This window comes from Perognathus longimembris, chromosome 15 (assembly GCF_023159225.1).
Source record: "Perognathus longimembris pacificus isolate PPM17 chromosome 15, ASM2315922v1, whole genome shotgun sequence".
Lineage (NCBI taxonomy): Eukaryota > Metazoa > Chordata > Mammalia > Rodentia > Heteromyidae > Perognathus > Perognathus longimembris.
In genome coordinates, this window is record NC_063175.1 from 36,254,662 (window position 1) to 36,275,256 (window position 20,595).

The 20,595-nt window shown below is 34.2% G+C and overlaps 1 protein-coding gene across 1 annotated transcript in view; it reads right to left on the reverse strand.

The window, feature by feature from the left end:
* Nucleotides 1-20,595, reverse strand: part of Rit2 (Ras like without CAAX 2) — a 298,683-nt gene that overhangs the window by 110,378 nt on the left and 167,710 nt on the right. The window lies entirely within an intron of this gene.

A 20,595-nucleotide genomic window follows, 5' to 3' on the forward strand; every position in this document is an offset into this window, starting at 1 on the left:
TGGGAATATGGCCTAGTGGAAAGAGTGCTTGACTCGTATACATGAAGCCCTAGGTTCGATTCCCCAGTACCCCATATATAGAAAATGGCCAGAAATATAGAAAAAGGCCAGAAGTGGCACTGTGGCTCAAGTGGCAGAGTTCTAGCCTTGAGCATAAAGAAGCCAAGGACAGTGCTCAGGCCCTGATTCCAAGCCCCAGGACTGGCAAAAAAAAAAAAAAAAAAAAAAAAGAATTCAGTGTATACCCTTCAAAGTTGAGAAGAGTGAGAAAAGGTGTGGAAAGGGGAAGAGATGGGTGAGTATATTAAAGTTACCATTAACCAAATTTCATTGTATTCATGAACTGCTTTGTTTAGTGGCAAATCCTTTGAACAACTGCTTAAAGGAAGTAAAATAAAATAAAATATGCTTCTTCCTATAATATTTCTTATAGAAGTAAACCCCATTTTCAAGAACTTTTTTGTTTTTCCTTTAAACAGGATGGCAAGATGCATTGTACTCACAAATTAACATATTGAATTGAAATCCCTTTGTACAACTACTTAAAGACAATAAAATGAAAAGGAACAGAGGAAGGGCACAAAAGAAAGATGGAGGGAATCTGCTGGCTGGTTGGCTGGCTCAGTTTAAACCCAGAAAAGCCACAGACTCACACCTATAATCCTAGCTATTCAGGAAAGTGTGATTTGAAGATATAGGTTTGAAGCCACTTTGGGCAAACAAATGCAAGAAATGCTTATTTCTACTAGCCATATAGTTCATATCTTAGAGGCCTACTTGTGAGGGGGAAAAAAACTGAACTAGATTAAGACACACTGGGTTCAAGCCCCAGAGATGGTACAAAATGTATAGAACATTAATGGTATAGAACATTCTTCCTCTTAGTTACTTGTAATGTCCAAGGACATTAGCATAGCCTGATAGTTTAGACATATTGAATTTCTTGCCTATCTGTTCTACATTTCCAAATCTAATGAACTAGAAACACCGAATTAAAAAATAAAGATATACTATCCAACATCTGTCTTATTAAGCTTCCATAAGCAAAGAGCTATGTTAAGAAATATAACAGCTACCTGATGTTAAAAATAGAAATAGGAATGATGATATTTGTAACTATCAGAGTTATATCAAGTCTGCTCTATTGATGCTAGGAAGGAAGGTTCAGTAAACCAGGTTGAGTCCAGCTAACAGGAGATTATCATCAGTGCCCGAAAAGGCAAAGGATGTGGATGATTTCAGGGTTTATATTTGGTGAATTCCAAAATACTGAGGATTGGCTGAAGACCCAGTTCTGAACTGAGACCCAGTTCTGGCATTCATAATCATATTTCTTTGCTTGTTTCTAGTGCTGCCTGCTAGCTCAATCCTAAATAAATATTGATGGCACATGGTGAACATAACCATTTGAAATGCATCAAATAAACTGGGTATTTGCATTCTGTATTTTATAGTCTTTCTTTTTCATATTTAAAGCCAATAAAATGATTATTATGATGTCTGACATGCTGTTTTATATAACTATTTTTTCTATATTCTTTGTGGAACATTAAAATGATACTCAATGTTCACACAGAAGTCTTCATGCAGCTGTTTACAACAGCTAGATGATTAGTTTCCAAAATTTGGAAGTACCAAGATGTCCTTCTGTGAGTAAATGGTTATATCTTTCTATATGCCATCCACGAAGTATTCAGCACTAAAAAAGAAATTAGGTGTCTAACCATGGAAAGACAAGAAAGAAACTTAAATGAATATTGCTATGTGGGGGGAATAAACTTTTAAAAAGCCTCAGCTTTATCATTACAACTATCTGACATTCCAGAGAAGGCAGAACACTAAACACAATAAAAAACTTAGTGATTACCAGGGGTTACAAGGGGAGATGCAATGAATAAGTGGGTCAATAAGGCACATTAGAACATTAGCACTATGTTCTATCACACTGCAGTGGTAGATGCATTTCATCATATAAGGGGATGTCTACAGAATACATAATACAAAGAGGGAACCCTTATGCAGATGACAGCATTTGGCTACCAATTGTGTCAATATAGATTCCTCCCTTGTGGCAAATACACTATTGTAGTTCCTATTTTCTCATCTCAACTGAATGTGTCCTTTGTGAAATCTAGCCCAGAGCCAGGCTTACTATGATTAAGAAATATTTAAGAATTAATATATTTTTAATACTAGCTTAATTGAAGTCTATTGGATTATACAGATTTTTAAGCTATGGCTTAAAAGAGAAAAAAAAACCTGGTCTTCAAATATCTGGCTGTTTCATAGAAAATAATCGGCTTATGAAACTAAAATCTGCATTCCTAAAAGGTTTTTCCCTTATTAAATCTTCTCTGCCAGGCTGCAGCCTGATCTTTTTAATATTCAGAATCTGGAGTTACTTGGAATGAAAAACAAAGCCCAATACTTGAGAGATATTCAGGAAACAATGTGACTTAGAATCAAATACATAACATGTTCCCTAGGTAGCTTAACATTAAGTTTAGTTTAACACATTTTAAAGAAAATTTTCATGTAAGTACTACTTCAACATTGTATTCTGTATATAATCCCACATATTATTACATAAAGCAAATACGTATAAAGATATATCATGTCCAATCAATGAAATTGAATGAATGAAAATGAAGCAACAGAAGAAACCAATTAAGTTAATTATTAACTAAATCCCAGTACTAATATTTAATGTCAATCAGTACTCAGAGTTTGTATTATATGTCTTAATTAATCTAAATTGAGTGATTAAGAAATTTAAGATTGTTTATTTTTAATTAGGTGCTTTCCGTTCTATGAAATTTTGTACTGTATAATTTGGGGGAGGTTTCTGCTTCTCTTAGGTGGAAGATATCATTACACCTCACACACAGCAGATGCTGTATAGTCACATAATTAGTTTTAAAATTGAAAGAGTGACTATGGACTTTTTCTACGATACCTGCATTTGACTTAGTAATATGAATGCTAAGTCAAATGAGTAGTCCATGCATGACAGGTAGGTACAACAACTGTTGAAATAAAGCTAATTCCTTTTATTTTTTAAACTTTTTTTTATTGTCAAAGTATGGTGCAGAAGGGTTACAGATTCATATGTAAGGCAGTGAGTACATTTCTTGTTCAACTTGTAAATCCCAGAATCAAAAAAATTAAATTAGAATGTGAAAAGGTGACACTGAGAATCAACCCTTCCCATCACACCTTTCAGCAGAAAGAAAACTTGCTTCTTAAAAAATAGTTACTAATCAAAGAGTTTATTTGATTGTGATATGTATATGTGGGTATATATATATTACATATATATGTATATATATGTATGTAAACACACATATATAAATATATATATATTTGTGGGAAGCCTAGAGAAGCTTCCCCACAAACCACAGGTAATTCCGTATTCTCTTCCCTACTCCTCCTCTTTTCTTCCGTTCTTCTCTCTTTCCCTTTCTCCCTTAATCCCTGTCTCTGTCTGTCGCCTCTATTGCTCTTTCTCATTCCCTTTATCTAAGATGAGTTTTTAAATAAGATATGTTAGGCAAAACAAATACAGAACTTTTAGACTGAATAGAAAAACAAGAGTAAAATTATAAATATTGATAACGGTAGAAGTGTGGAATTTTATCAAAGAAAAGCAATCAGAAAGCACAAAGATAGGGACAAATATGAATATTTAACCTAAATCACACAGGATAAATCACACAGCTTTGGACATAATCAAGGGAGCAGGGAAAACAAGGCACTTGACATGCAAAATGAAGACTGTGATCGCTTTTGAGTTTGAAGTCTTTGTCCTCTAAATCTTCTTTGGCAAAATTAAGAAACTTTTTGCTTCCTTGCTATTGTTATTTGTGATTGGGACCAAAAAAAAGGACTACATTTCATTATAAATTTCATGTACCATCCATTTATTGCCATGGTACAATTGTGATGTTGGTAAACTGCTGCCACTTCAACATGAGTTACTGCATCAAGCCAGTTCTGTGGGTTTATTTGAGGCCATATGCTCATAGTAGAAGTCATGAAGTATAAGAACAGACTCAATAAGGCAGTAAACATTATTCATTGCATTCAATATTGATGTTGGAGCTCACATCATTTCATGTTCTTTGCAATGGAATGGGAAATACGATACACACAGTTGTCAATATACAATTATTCCTTTGAATTAAAACAGCTATACAATTGCTTCATTTTGAGCCTACACTACCCTCATATTCTCCAGAATACTATTTTTCTTGAATAAAGAATAATTGGCAAAACAAATATTCAGACTTGATATCGTGTATGTATTAAGTGAGCAATAAGAAAATTAATGTTCCATTTCAAGGAGAACAATTAATACTACTTATAGCCAATAATAAAATTAGAATTTAAGCAAAAATTATAACTTTTGAACATTTGTATCTTCTATCTTCTGTTTAATAATCTCCACATTCTAAAGGAATTTTAAAAATAACTGGCAATGAAACTATAAATGCTCATGTTTCGATAGTGCATAATCAAATGTTTAATTCAGTTAATCGAGAGTTTTCAAAAGACTAGTGCCTATTATAAAATCATGAGTAATTTAGTATTGTCTATATAGATTGCCTGATAAACTAGTAATTTTAATGTTGGAAGATATGAAATTCCACAGACATTGTATTATTCCAAAGTTTAGACTTAAAAAAATACCACTTGTTGAATTTTGCTATGATGTCAAAGAACATTAATAATTATCTGGGAAATTTCTGAAAATTTTTACCCTTTGGAGAGTTGGTTTTTAAAATATACATTAACTGAAAGATGTTTGCTGCAAATAGACTGAAGGTGCAAAATTATATATTTAAAACAAATCAAAAGGTAAAAGACTAGAAAACATTGGCAAATTATCAATAGCAGTTATTAATTTAAATGATATATAATTAAAAGCAATATAATGAAATTTTAATTTTAGATCTTTATGTGGTAAACATAAATAGATATAATCTATTTAAATACAGTCCTTTGAGTATGGGAAGTTACCTGATAATTTTACAAATAAAAAGAGCTTTTGAGAACTACTGATCTTTATGTGCTTGTATATGCAATATGTATGAATGGTCACAATGATAACTTATAAGTAGACATGTAGAAAACCTCTAAAGTACAATAAATTTTTAGGAAAATAAATTTGTAGGAGCACCATAGGGTATTTGCAGACACAGTCCCACAGGGAGCACCAATGGTAAAGAGAATGCATAGCTTCTTAAGTCCGGTGTAATATGTATGGATGTGCCTTCTATTATTGCAAGATTTAAAATTTGCGCATCTTCTTTAGTATATTAGTTATCAGCTCTTTCAATATTAAAAAAAACTACAAATATAGTGATATAGGTTGAGATGCATTATAATCATAAATTGATATGTTAGATTGTAATCCCTCTGTACAACTACTTAAAGAAAATAAAAGTGAAATGAACTCCAACATTGAGACAAGAGTTATACCACTGTTGTAACTATTATCATCATCCCATGTGAAACTGTACCTTTTGTATTTTTGTATTTTTTTCTTGTCTGTTTGTTTGCTCGATTGTTTAGTTTTGTTTCTCTTGTATTCCCTTCCTGTGGTTGTACCCCCACTACCACTATATCTCATCCGAATACCCTGGATACTGTTTATATGGTATTAGAACTGGGGAAGGGAAAGGGAATACCAAAATTGAGAGAAAAAGGAAAAGAAGACAAACCATTCCAAAAGCAATACTTACAAAACCATTTGGTTTAAATCAACTGCACAATTTGGGGGGAGAGGGGAAAAGGGAGGGGGGAGGGGGGGAAAATGAGGGAGGAGGTAACAAGTTGAACCAGAAATGTACTCACTGCCTTACATATGAATCTGTAATCCTTCTGTACCACACTTTGACAAAGAAAACAGTTTAATTTAAAAAATAAAATAAAAAATAAAAATAAATAAATAAAAAACAAAAATACTTAAAAAAGGAAATAAAAATAAAATTTTAAAAAGCTACAAGCAATGTTTTAAAAATTTGATTAGGAGATGGGATTCAGGAAAAAATTAGGGAAATTAGATATACAAATATCTTATTTCTCTTTTTTTTTTTGGCCAGTCCTGCGGCTTGGACTCAGGGCCTGAGTACTGTCCCTGGCTTCTTTTTGCTCAAGGATAGCACTCTGCCACTTGAGCCACAGCGCTACTTCTGGCCATTTTCTGTATATGTGGTGCTGGGGAATTGAACTCGAGGCTTCATGTATACAAGTCAAGCGCTCTTGCCACTAGGCCATATCCCCAGCCCTTAACTAGTTTTTTAAATTCTACCACATATATAGACAAGTTCAGAAGTGGCAAGGACTGGCAAAAAAAAAAAAAGATACTAAAAAATGTCTAAAATGTTAAAAATCCCTTTGTAGTTATTTCTAAAAGCAACAATTTAAATGAAATGATTGGATTAACAACAGGAGTGCATAAAAGAAGGCCTTGTAATAAAATTAAAATCTATAGCATAAAAGTAAAATAAAAATGAAGAAAGGCTTAAAATACTAGGAAAAGAGACTATCTTGAATATTTAAAAATAATATTTAACATATTAAGAAGTCATCTTGAATATGATATAAACATGGAAAGATGGGGAAATATAGGCCTTCAATTTCAGTGTTTGTTTAATATCTTTGTTCTAAACTACACAATAAAGAAAGCAATATACATTCAATGCAGTGTGTTTGTAGAAGTTAGATGATAGAAAGACAGACAGGATAGAGACATGATAGATTAATTAATGGGTAGATGGATAATTATAGTTGTTTGTAGGGTCCCCAAAATAGAAGATATTTCATTTTTAAGAAAATAGGGGAAAATTTCAAATTTCTATTATTTATTATCTTAAAATGTCTCACATTGGGCTGGAGACATAGCTTAAGTGGTAGAGTGCCATCCATGAGCAAGAATGTAAATGATTCAAGTGATGGTGGCTTGTGCCTTTAATTCTAGCTATTTAGGAGGCATAAATCAAAAGATGCTAGTTCAAAGCTACCAGGACAAGCAAACTTGTGAGATTCTTATTTTTAATTAAACAGTATAAAGTTGGAGTTGGAGGTGAGGTGCAGGTCATATGGTAGAGTGCCAAATTTGAGTACAAGTCATTGAGTTCAACCCTCCCCCCCCCCATTTCATTGTAAAGGACTGTCTGTGAACACAAAACAGGTAAATCGTACATAAATATCTCTACATAAAGCATAAATTCATGCTTGGAAAATAAAATATTTAAATTCTGGATACTACAGTATTAAATGAAGTTGTGTCCTGATTTTTTTATCATATTTACCCCTATACTAAATAGTATAACTACCCTGATAAATCATTTTCCTCATATAACAACCTACCTCTGAATAAATGGAAAATAATCCCAGACCAGGAAGTTCTTTAAGAGGCCCTAACAAATAATTCAATGTGAAAGCACATATCAAGGAACAAATTGTCTTATGAGTTATTGCTTCCTTGTTACCAAAAGTAGGCACGAATATTTAAAATGCAAAATTTTAAGTAAATCTGCCTTTAATAATTCTTACTAAAGTATTTGATTGATTTGACATAAATAAACAAATCAATCAAAGCAAGGTTAATAAAAATCAAACCAAAATGTTATTGAAATTGGGCAAAATGATTTAAAAATATATTGAGAAATAAAATCCAAAGATAAAAAAGTACCAATCTAAAAGAAGTAACCAGTAATTAAAATTACAAAAGGAGATCTTGCCTATGAACTATTAACATGATTTATATTACTGCCAAATAAAATGATATATAGAAAGGTAAAATGAATGTATAATGTTCCTAGAACTGTTCCCAAGTGTTTATACAAAGTTATGCTTTGTGTAATCGTATAAATTAACATATTTGGTCAAATAGAGTTCCAGAATTAGTAAGATGCTTTATTTCTACATTACACTACAAATAAAATAAATATCAGCTTGACCAAAAATCTTACTCATTGATATCAAGTCTTTTAAAAAAAAGTTAAAACACAGGGGAAAGAGTAATAGAAAAGGTAAATTTCATAAATCCACATTATTTGCATGTGTGGACATATCACAACAAAACTTCTTTGTAGAATTAACCCACACTAATACAATTATGTATAATATTTCTGTGACTTTGATACTTAGTCAGAACAAATGCTGACTGGAACAATGGTATAGAGGTTCATTATTTGCAGTAGCAAGTATTAGCTCTTAGTTGTGAAATTTTAGGAAATTAAGCAACCTCCCAAGAAGGGCCATGATAGACTTGGAGTGGCAATGAACTCCGCAGATGGAGGAAGCCCAGTGGTCTGGGAGTTAGGTAACTATGAAAAATGCCTCCAGTATAAAATTATAAAATGTAATAAAAGATGAGCTATTCTATTATTACTAGAAATGTTAGTCATTTCTGTTAAAAATATTTTAAGGTGGTAACAAAACAAAATTCACACACAAAAAATTGGAACAACAAAGTAAAATGAAAGTGACAGGAGTGTAGGCCTATATAATAAAATAATAAAATAACGAACCATTAGCCATGCGCGAAACTCCTGTTAATTCCTATGTAAAGGGCAGATAATTGGATAACATGGAAGAATCATTTAATTACACAATTCACAGATGGCATATATGTGTAAAGGTCCATGGAGAATGCCCCACAAAATTGAAGTCAGGTGGATTTTCAAACAAAAAGAAAAGACACAATTTTGCACTGTTTAGATTAGAAAAATACTAAATTCAAAAAATAGAAGAAATATATACATTTTATATATTTTAAAGGGTATGTGACTTGTTCAATAATTTTGGAAAGCAATGTATATCCCATAAATCTAAAGCAATACAGGATGGTGATCAGTTCAAGTTCACTATAAGTAATGCCAAATAGGAAGCTCTTATTATGAATCCTAAAAAAATAGCTGGAGAATAATATTTTGTCAATAGATTAATAAGCAAATGCCTATGTTCATAGTTTTGGATAAAATTACATTAAAAATGATGACAGAATCATACATATTTATACAGATATGAAAACCACACACACATACATGTATGTACATACCCATGTGTATATAGACTTATGTGTATGCATGTATGAATATATGTGTATACATATCACATATGATGTATTTCAATTTATTTAAATATTATAACTGGTAAAATTACTCATATCATTTTAAGTATACAATTCTGCAAGTACAGAAAAGCCTGAATTTGGTAATGATTATATTTGTTCTGAACACAAAGAATGTAGCTCTAGTAATAAAAATGAATAGGCAGAACTGAAGCCAGATAGGAGGCTTTAAAAAAGCTAGACAAAAAGTGAGGAAGAAAGAACTCTTTATAAGCAATGTGTTTCCTCTTCTGATAAGGGGGAGCTGTTTTCCATATCTTTACTCAGGAGTATTTTCATTTTGTGCACTGTCTCTTGGGATGTATATTTGTTTCCTCAATATTGAATACTAAGTTTAAATAAGCAGTGGAGAAAGGGTTCTTTGGATGAGAGAACCCAGACAGATTGAATTGCTACTACATAGACAGTTTTATATCTTTCCTCTTATTGTGGATATATTTGGGATCTGGCAGGAATTGTTCAAGTGGTTTTTACTCTAATAAAATGTCTTATAATGTTTCATTCTTTTACTCACAGAGATACTAGCAAATATGCATCAAAATATGATGATAAAATTGATTAAAATCTTATATCAGTGTTATTTATTACTATGTAGATCTCTATAAGAATATCTATATTGATTAGGAGGAATGGTGATTTTTTTCCCGTTAGCTCTTTCTAATCAAAATAAAATTTAGCCATGCATTTGTGGCTCATGTCTGTAATTCTCAAGTCAGAAGGCTGAGGTCTGTGAATTGTTGCTTGGAGCAATCCTGGGCACACAAATCTAGCTAGTCAGCTTAAAGCCAGAAGTGGAAATATGGTTCAAATGGTACAATGTCAAACCTGAGTGAATATGGAAGGAGGGATCAATCTGAACCAGTGCCTGCATCACTTAAGATACTGTGTTAATGCTTTTGGAATCAGAGATTGCTTAAAAGATGGCCTCCAATCTAGATTCAGTGCTGCTGTTTTTCAGGGCAATCTTAATTGCAGATCATTCTCATTTTTGTACCATTATGGGTAGATTAGTAATAGATTATATACATCATTAATTTCCCGGTATGGAACACTGCACTTCAAACTTGTTTTGTCTGACGTAGGCTCCATTTGAGTATTATGAATATAGTTCCCCCTCCCCCCATTAAAAGAATGTCTAGTGCAACCAAGAAAGCCTTTGCCAATGTCCCTGGTACTTTGCTGCAATTTTCAAAGCTCAGGCTAGTCAGTCTTCCTTCCTTTTGCATCTCTGTAAACCACTGCCATCGGCCTAAGTCTTATGTTTAGGAAAAGGCTCTCATTCATAAAAATTTCTCTCTGAAGATTTCTCCTCATTCATTTTTAGTTGCTTTTCTTAGCATGATGATGTTTTGCAGCAGCATCTAAAAACTTTTGTTTCTTTCTTCCCTCCTCAATTTATTTTTGAAGACTTAAGAAAAAATATTTGTTTCTCTATTTCTTTTTTTTTTCTTTTTTTTTTTTTTTTGGCCAGTCCTGGGCCTTGGACTCAGGGCCTGAGCACTGTCCCTGGCTTCTTCCCGCTCAAGGCTAGCACTCTGCCACTTGAGCCACAGCGCCGCTTCTGGCCATTTTCTGTATATGTGGTGCTGGGGAATTGAACCTAGGGCCTCATGTATCCGAGGCAGGCACTCTTGCCACTAGGCTATATCCCCAGCCCAGTTTCTCTATTTCTTAACCTAGGTCTTCCTGAGAAAACATTTTTCTCATGTAAGACAGTTTCTGCCTTCATCAAATGCACTAATTAGTTGTGTATGCTGATGCATGAACAAATGAACAGTGTAAAAACTTCAAACACATTGATGTATCTAGAGGCCACACACGTGCGATATTCAGTAAGCAAAAATGGCTAATATAAGGTGATAATGTGAAATTCCAAAGGGGAGGTTGGGGGTCATGAAATGAACAAGAACCAAGTTCGGATGGGAGGGCGAACTGTAATGTATGCTATAATACTGGAAAGGATTGAGCGCCAGAGATAAAGACATTATCAGCTATTAGAAATGCACTTTTGAGAAACAAGCACAAAGCTCAAAACAGGAGCTGACCAGGTGGGCTTGATACAGGCCAAGTAGAGTTAACCTAACCATCCTGTTTGTGGCTGGCATTCTTTCCATTTCTCCCATCCAGCTGGCCACTGTCATTGCAATCCTCTGCATTCAGCAGCATGGATGTGACACTGTCTGTTTTTCTTCAATAGCAGGTTTTCAGGGCCCAAGTTTGGGTACAAGAAACTTACAGATCTTTAAAAAAATGTACTCAAAATTCATTCATACTCATTGGCATTTGAATTAATTCATATTCATTTGAGACAGCTAGCTGTACTTATAAGTCCTACAAGACTTAACTACTTTAGCACTGTAATCTAGCCAAAGTAAAGAATTTCATATGTCATTAAATCATTTGCCTGAGTCCTATTCCTGCATATAGGTGCTCAGGTAGTTTTGAATATCTCTGCTACTGATACAAACTGGTGCATCAGGAAAGACTAGAAACAAATATGAAAGTGCTAGTTAGCTTCTAGAACAAAATAAAGTATTCCAGTTACAGATCAAGTAGAAGAAGGGAAGTCAAATAGGTGAATCAAAATCTGAAGGGGCTTTTACATGAAGAGTACTGCCATTCTTCCACTGAGTGGAACAGAGCCCAGGTTCCCAGAGGGGTGGCAACAAAAATGGTAGTCAGGGCTGGGAATATGGCTTACTGGTAGAGTGCATGCCTCATATACCTGAAACCCTGGGTTCAATTCCTCAGCACCACATATATAGAAAAAGCCAGAAGTTGCACTGTGGCTCAAGTGTTAGAATGCTACCCTTGAGCAAAAGGAAGCCAGGGACAGTGCTGAGGCCCTGAGTTCAAGCCCCAGGACAGGCAAAAAAAAAAAAAAAAAAAAAAAAAAAAACTTCAGAGTGTACCAGAAGGAAGGTTAGTGTTTTACATACATACATAGAATATTGAACACAAATGTATTATCAAATATGCATAAGACACTTACCCAAACTGATAATACAAAATTCTGTAAATCAGCACTCTTTAAATTAAAAAGGACTAAGACTATACAAAATGTATTCTGTTTAAATGTTGGAAAATAAAAAAGGAATTCAATAACATGCTAATAATTGTTCATAGGCTCTGAAATTAAGAACTTTATTTCTGAAAAAACTGATGAGGCAAAGGAGAAATCGCAACTTGAGTAAGAAAGTTTTCTGAGCTAAATAGTAAAGACATGTAAGAATTTGGGATAATGCTATATGACTACAAGGCTCCTCAAAGCTTGTTATAATCTTCATGTATGTGCTAGCAAACAAGAATGGATGAAAATTAATGTGCTGGACATCCCCTTTAAACATCCAGAAACATAAGAGTAAGTAAAATATAATGAAAAATTAGAAGTGGTAAAATAAGGTAAATGTGAAAAATAATTTGGATATATTCAACCCAAATATTATTAGAAATAAAGAGACAATTTTTAAAATAAATTCTGGGATTTTCTCAACAGGTCACAGTAAACGTAGTCAGTTTCAAAAGGGTGTATACTAAATCTTTCCAAATATGCAATAATAAAAAATAAAATACTAACAGAGATAGGAAATGTGTTAGAGAATTACTACACAAAGTTAGAGAATGGGATAAGAATAGAATGGATGTGCTAAGGAGGTGAACATAAGGAACTCTTATGTTGGAACAGGTTATAAATAATACATAAGGAACAGGACTAAACTGCATTAAATATACAAACTGAAATGTCTACATAACCTGTGAAACGTGAATAAACTATGGGTCGAAACACTGTTAATGTATTGCATTACTTATTTAATTCATCCATTAATTTATTGATTTATTCATTCCTTCTTTTTATTGACTCTAGAGAAAAAGTCTTGCCATGCAGCCCAAGTTAACCTTAAGCTTGTGAGTTTGCTTCTACTTTCTGAAGTCTGTGCCACCACAATCAGCTCCATTTCTTGTTATTTTATAATGTGTGTGGTAGTAACATTGGGAATATTACAAGAGAGATACATAGTGTGTGGGTTTATTTTGGGGTGCTCGTACTAGGCTTTTCCTCAGGACCTGAGCACTGTTCCTGAGCTTTTGTGCTCAAGACTAGTGCTATACCACTTGAACCACAGCTCCATTTTTGGCTTTTTTGGTGATTAACTGGAGTTTCAGAGATTTTCCATAGTGGGCTAGCTTTGAACCACAATCCTCAGATCTCAGGCTTCTGAGGTGCCAGGATTACAGATGTGAGCTACTAGCACCCAATTTACATTGTATAATTGAGTACAAGTGTTTGTGCATATATAATTATTTTAAAATAACTTTAAAGTAGATTATATATCTTACCAATATGTAGCTTAATCAAATTTTTGAAAAGTCTTTAACATGAAAATAGTAAATATCCTTTTTGTACTTCGTATAATTCAACCTATAGATGTTATCTTTTTGGTTTACAGGTTAGCTTGACTTTCCAATAGTACATTTCTGTATACCTATACTATAATACAAATACACACAAACAAGAAGCTTTCACACTAAGAGCTTGGTAAAATACAAATATCAGATTTTTAGTAGCTAGGATTCCTGGGAAAGAATGTGGAGATCCTCAAATCACATATAACAGTACAAAACAGGAGAATACTCGTTAAGGAGGATTTGTTTCTTTTGGAGAGTTATTAAAGTGATTGAATTAAAATCATACAAAATCAGAGTCATATTTATATGATATTGAATTATATTTCAAGACATCAATCTATTTCCTCCAAATAGGAAAGCTTTTCTTTAGACATTTTTAAATAAAGAAAGCTACAAGACTTTGCCAAATTTACATAGTCAATGTTTCATGTACACCAAACAATTTAGTGCAACACAATTTAAATACATAGGGAAGCAAAGAGTTACAATGTCAACTCTGAACAGATACAACCTCTGTGCCAGTGAAACATGAAATGACAAATGAAAGTTAATTCTATTGTAGACATATAGTATTTTCAGTAAAGTTTATATTTTTGTAGCATTGAACTTTGTACTTGCTAGACAAGCACTCTAGTACTTGAACCATGACCAAGCCCTTTTTAATTCAGTTTATTTTTCAGATAGATCCTCAACTTTACAGTTAGCTGGACTAAAATTATTATTTTTCTACCTCCTTCTTTTACATAGTTGGGCAAACAGACATGTACCCATGCTGAACTGTCTTTTCAAATAAATTTTTACAAACTTTTTACTTTGGCTGGCAACAAATTTTGATCTCCCAATCTCTGCATCCTTAGTGAGTAGGAAGCAAAGCCCTTGTTCTCAACCCTAAGATTTCAACTTTTTGAAATGAGAAATTTGCACAGAATACTACACTAAATCTATACTATTTCCATTATTATTGTTTCAGTATAAGCATTCATCTTAAAATATACTTATTGTCCTTCAAAATTGTGTCTGTGTGTGTATGTGTGTACTTCAGATCTCATATGGGTTTTTTGTTGTTGTTGTTTGTATTTACCAGTTACAGGATTTAGAGTCTTTTTTCTGTGGTCCCCTAAGGACAACATTATTTATCACATACTTTCATTTATATTCTAGCCCAGTGATTCTCTAGCTTCATCATGATCCAAGATCAGTAAGAAAATCTGTTGAAAGAGATTGTGAGGCCACACACTGGGTCCCTGACTGGGAGGACTAAGATGGGCTGTGAGAGTTCATGTGAGGCCTTCCTCAAGGCACAGGAGATTCTGATAATTTTTGTTCAGGTTGGGGGGGGGTCACATTTTTCAGAAGCATAGGTTTCATCCCAGATGAGATTTCTCATATACATTTATAAATTGATAGGCTTCTATGTCAACTCATTCTAGTGATGTTTTCATTGTCATCACCAGATTGGGCAGTTTTACCTATTTCATGAGCTAACAGAAAAAGGAGAAGGCCACACAGGGACATCAGGCCCAACCTATAGAAAACTACAGTCAAGAAAAATCTTAAGAACACTGAGAGGGGATTTATGGTATAGTAAACATGACAAACATTGCTTTCAGACACACTGATGATGAATGTGACTTTCCAGAGAAAGCAGCAGACACCACAATAAATGAAATGTGATCAGAAAATTGTTTAAAGAAAATATCTGCCATTTCGTATAATCATGGAGTGTACAACCCAAATGTGTATGCTTTTTTTTTCAAATATACATGGAATCTTTCCCAAACTTATAGTGTATATTGCCATATATCAATAAATTAAATACATCTACATACACACACCTATTGATATATATATTGATATATGTTAGAAAACTGATTTAGGTATAAATTCAGTTTATAAACTATACTTGGTTAACCTGTATAAAATCCTAAACTGTGATTTATTTAATTTGTTTTCATTTAACTTAAAGTTAACACACATGCATTTAATGAAATAAAAATGTATAAAGAGAATGATGTGGAAATGATAGATAAAGGAAACAATTGTTAGTTGAATTTGAGTGTGTATTCTAAGTATAAATAAGTTGCCAAACTGTTCATTTTTCTATTAAAATTAGACCCTCATTATTTAGAAAACAATTAAATAATGTGAATTATCTAGCATACTGCTGATGAAAAATAATGAACTACTATGTTTTCAAGTTTTAGTGCTATTTGCAGTTAATCACTGCACTTGAATATGTTAAATATATTCTGCTACATATTTATGTTTTGTCCTTGATAAACTGTCTACCAGGCAAGTATCATCTGTGGCATTATTCTGACCATGTTTGGTAAGTCTTTACAAAGCACACTCATCTTCCCCACTTATTCACCACTTTCTGCTGCTTCTACTGTTATAGGTCCAATATTTTATTTCTTTTTCCTAAAATTTACTTTTCTATGGGGGTCTTCCTAAAGCACTTCTCCTCTTCACCCACATTTCTACCTGATCAGGATATATGGTTCCACTTGGTGTTTGTTTGTCCACATGGATCTTTCAAACTCAGGAGGAAATACTGCACTCATAGATAGTACCATTGAGTTCCACAACAAATTTTGTTTTCAATGTTTTAATAACATGCTTAATTCTTGCGAATAACATTTCATAAAAAAGGTTTGTTTAGGACAAGACTAGGTTTGTTCTACTTTACTGTGTTCCAAAGATACCACTTGTTTGCAAAGATAAATACTTGAGAGAGAGAGAGAGAGAGAGAGAGAGAGAGAGAGAGAGAGAGAGACAGACAGACAGACAGACAGACAGACAGAGAGACAGACAGAGAGACAGAGAAAGACAGAGAGAGACAGAGACAGAGACAGAGAGAATATATATATCAGTGACATTAGCAATAACCAAATAACCTCTCAATAATGGAATGGGATTATTTTCATTACACAGCTCACTACATAATAAATAAAGAACCCCTCATGACCCCAAATCAATTTTTTTATTAAGCAGTTAAAAATCTCTGTTTCAGAGTCATAAGCTGAGTACGAATGTGTAAGTGTACCATGGGCCTGAAGATTTGTCATGTTCTATCTTCTGCATAAAATCCTTTATGGCCTGTGACTGATGCAAGACTTTCCTAGTCCAACTGCCAAATCTCTGAAACTCATTGACTGTAAACATTTTGCACAGTTGTTTAGGGTTTTATCAAAAACAGTAATTATCCTGTGCTGTTTCCTAACATGATAGCAGAAAACATGTTCAATAGGGACACAGATGATAGAAGCTTGGGGGACCCATGTCTAGGAACTAAGAAAAGTTTTAGAAGAGTTTGGATGAACTTCAGACAACATTTCTCAATGTCTTTTGAATGTCACTGTTGCTATTTTTCCTCATGATCTCCCCTCTAACTTCTGGCTATCACTGTATTATGCAGGGCCTAGAGCTAAGCATTTTACACAAAACTTCATTCTGGTCCCCCTGCTACTATTGCTAACAAAATGCTATTGAATACATTCCATGTTAAGATCCTAAAGAATAGTGTGTGTGTGTGTGTGTGTGTGTGTGTGTGTGTGTGTGTGTGTGTGTGTATGTACATATGTTGGGCAAGTTCACAGAAAAATGTGTTGAAATCCTGCATCAAAATCAACTGTGTTTTATTTTCAAATCTAGGAAGCTCTATGAATTCAATCAAGTAACCAAATGTGTAAAAATTTCAGTTGAATCATGGGTGCATAGGTATACAGAGAAATCTATATATCAATCATTGCTTATTTGTGCTATTTTTTTAAAAAAAAACAATAGATCTGGCTTAAAGCCCTTGAGGTTCACTAAAATGCTTTAGAAGTACAAGTACATACATCATCAAGTATGAAAACAAACAAGTTTTAATCATGGGCCATCTTGTTTTGTTCAATCCCTTTCAATAGATGGAGGAAAAAGGATTGCTTCCACTCACAATAAATAAAACCACCAGCAATCATTCAATCAAGGTCTTTAATAGTGTACCTCGATTGCTTTAGGAAGCTACAAAACACTTTTGTACTGGCAACAATCTCCTTCTCCGAATGCGTTTCTTTCAATTTTGATCTTTCTTTCTCCCTCCCTTCTTCCCCTTTCTCCCTCCCTTCCTTCCTCCCTCCCTTCCTTCCTTCCTTCCTTCCTTCCTTCCTTCCTTCCTTCCTTCCTCCCTCCCTCCCTCCCTCCCTCCCTCCCTTCCTTCCTTCCTTCTTTCCTTCCTTCCTTCCTTCTGTCCTTCCTTCTTTCTGCTTTCTTTAATATTTATTTTTAGCTTTAAGTAGTTGTACTAAGGAGTTGCCGTTCAACAAAGCTGTTTATGAATACAGTGCATCTTTATCTGCATTTTTATCGATATCATCCCATTCAACATTCTCCCCTTTCCTTCCCAACCTACCCTTCCCCTCACTTTTCTTAAATTTTGTAGAATACACACTGAATTATTTTTGCCAGTTCTGGGGCTTGAACTCTGGGCCTGAGCACCGTTCCTAGATTCATTTTGCTCAATGCTAGCACTCTACCACTTGAGTCACAGCACCACTTCTTGCTTTCTCTGTGTATGTGGTGGTGAGGATCAAACCCAGGGCTTCATGTATGCAAAGCAGGCAGTCTACCATTAGGCCACATTCCCAGCCCCTACATTGAATTTATATATATATATATATTTATTTATTATCAAACTGAATTACAGAGAGGTTATAGTTTCATACGTTAGGCATTGGATACATTTCTTGTACTGTTTGTTACCTCCTCCCTCATTCCCCCCTCCCCCCTTCGCCTTTCCCTTCTCCCTCTCCCCCCCATGAGTTGTTCAGTTAGTAGTTTGGTGAAAATGAACTACATTGAATTTTGACTGCATTTTTTCTTTATTGGTCTACCCTGCCATTCAAATACCCAATGTAACACAAATAATGCTGTGATCTCTGTTTTTGTTTTAAATTTTTTTTTTTTCGCCAGTCCTGGGCCTTGGACTCAGGGCCTGAGCACTGTCCCTGGCTTCCTTTTGCTCAAGGCTAGCACTCTGCCACTTGAGCCACAGCGCCACTTCTGGCCATTTTCTGTATATGTGGTGCTGGGGAATTGAACCCAGGGCCTCATGTATACGAGGCAAGCACTCTTGCCACTAGGCCATATTCCCAGCCCTGTTTTAATTTTGTCACTAACTCTAAGAGTCCATTTCTATCAACAGATTCCCTTGTCAATATTATCTTTCTTTAAATACGTTGTTTATAGCTGCACAGGGCTATATATGATTAAAATAAAGTGCCAATTAAAATCACTTTGCAAGGGAACTCTGCCATGTGAAGGATAACTTTCTTTCTGTCAGAAGCATGACACAACCAGAAGCTAAATTTTCACATCAACACTTTGTTGTTACAGAGAGGGACACATGAGAAATTTTATGAAAAGCATAATTAATGTTTTCTTTCACTTTCTGTGAGTATATGTACTTCCTTTATCAAATCTACAAAATCATTTAAAGTATATGTTCTGTGTGTGTACACGTACACATGTATGTGCATGCACATGTGCCTTAATGACATTGGTGATCTTGGATTCATTTCAATACTAAGCACTCAAAACACTTAATATAGCCAGGGAAGGGTTCCTGTAAATATGTTTTGTGAGATCCCAGGAGCCACCTACGAGCTCAGGAAAACAAGACTTGGAGAGTGAGGAAGGCAGTTTCCTACAGTCCAAGATGAAGCAGTTTTCTCAGTGTCCTCACATTCACCAGCTGTACCAGCAGTCACTGACTGCTGTTCCACATGGAGCCCAATCAGAGGTTTTGGTTCTCCAAGAATTCTGACAAGTAAATAGAAGTGGCTCTGAGATCCTTGATTTTACTCTTAATGGGATGTTCCCCTTTGTTTCTTCCTAAAAGCCCAAAGGAAAGTAAAACCTCCTCCCTCTTCAAAGCACCTGAACAGCCCAACCTTGAGGTTACATAGTTATCTGAGAATAGATTCATTTTTAACTGTTGAGAACTTAATTTCCCAATCTATTGAAATGTCAATAGATAACACTAACCCTTGCTTTGCAGGAAAGCAAAGTAGCAGCAGAGGAAACAAATTAATAGTTAGCAGCCACTTTACCAAGCTTACATTCTCAATTAAAATTATACTAAATATCACCACAAAAATATATCACATCATTCACTGGAATATGTTCCCATGTTAAGTAGGACTTTATAACATTGGTTCTGTGGGATATCCGTATACTTTAAGAAAAGCATTAAAAGCATCAAATATAAAGTTCAAATTTATAAATCATATAATAAACTCTCAATTTGCTTTTATGAAAATTCTTACTTAAGCAGTCTAAGTGAGTTAAAATTTAATCATTAACTATTAAACTATTAACTATCACAAACTATTAAAAGCTAGTTCCAATTTAAGGTCAATGTAAATAAGGTGAAGCTTTTCCGGTGATAAATTAACAACTCAATAGAGAGAATTAGATTCACCAGAATTTGATTTGTATATACATTGCTTAATTCAAAGTGCATCATGAGTTATGCAATGACTTGCCTGTTCCCTCTCTGGTCTCCTTGAATATAGGACTTCAGGTAGCATGTTCGATGCTTCCCAAGAAGTAGTATCTTGCCAAATGAGAATTAACTCTAGTGACCTATGTGAATCACTACCATAGTGAATAACTACTAAAGTAATGATCCTATGCTAAGCTAGGCATACTCTCCACCTTATTAATTTTGTCTAAAGATCACAATGGTACAGCAGGGGTGGCTTGAAGAAGGCTACCAATATAAAAGAAATTTCTCATTAAACCTAGGAGATACTGGCTTGCCTGTATTCTGGAAAAAAAGGGGGAAATTCTGCTTTATTAACTGCCACATGAAAAAGTTATTCCCAAATATAGTGAATTTAGACCTTTCTACTTTATTTGCCATTGATTTTGTAAGTCAAAAAGTCAGACAAGCCTTGGTTGGGACATTTTCCTGTTCTAGGATTGGTTTGGGTGACAGGAAGATGGTGGATGGCTCTGGAATGTGCAAATTGCCTTTCCCCAAATTCATAGTACTTGCC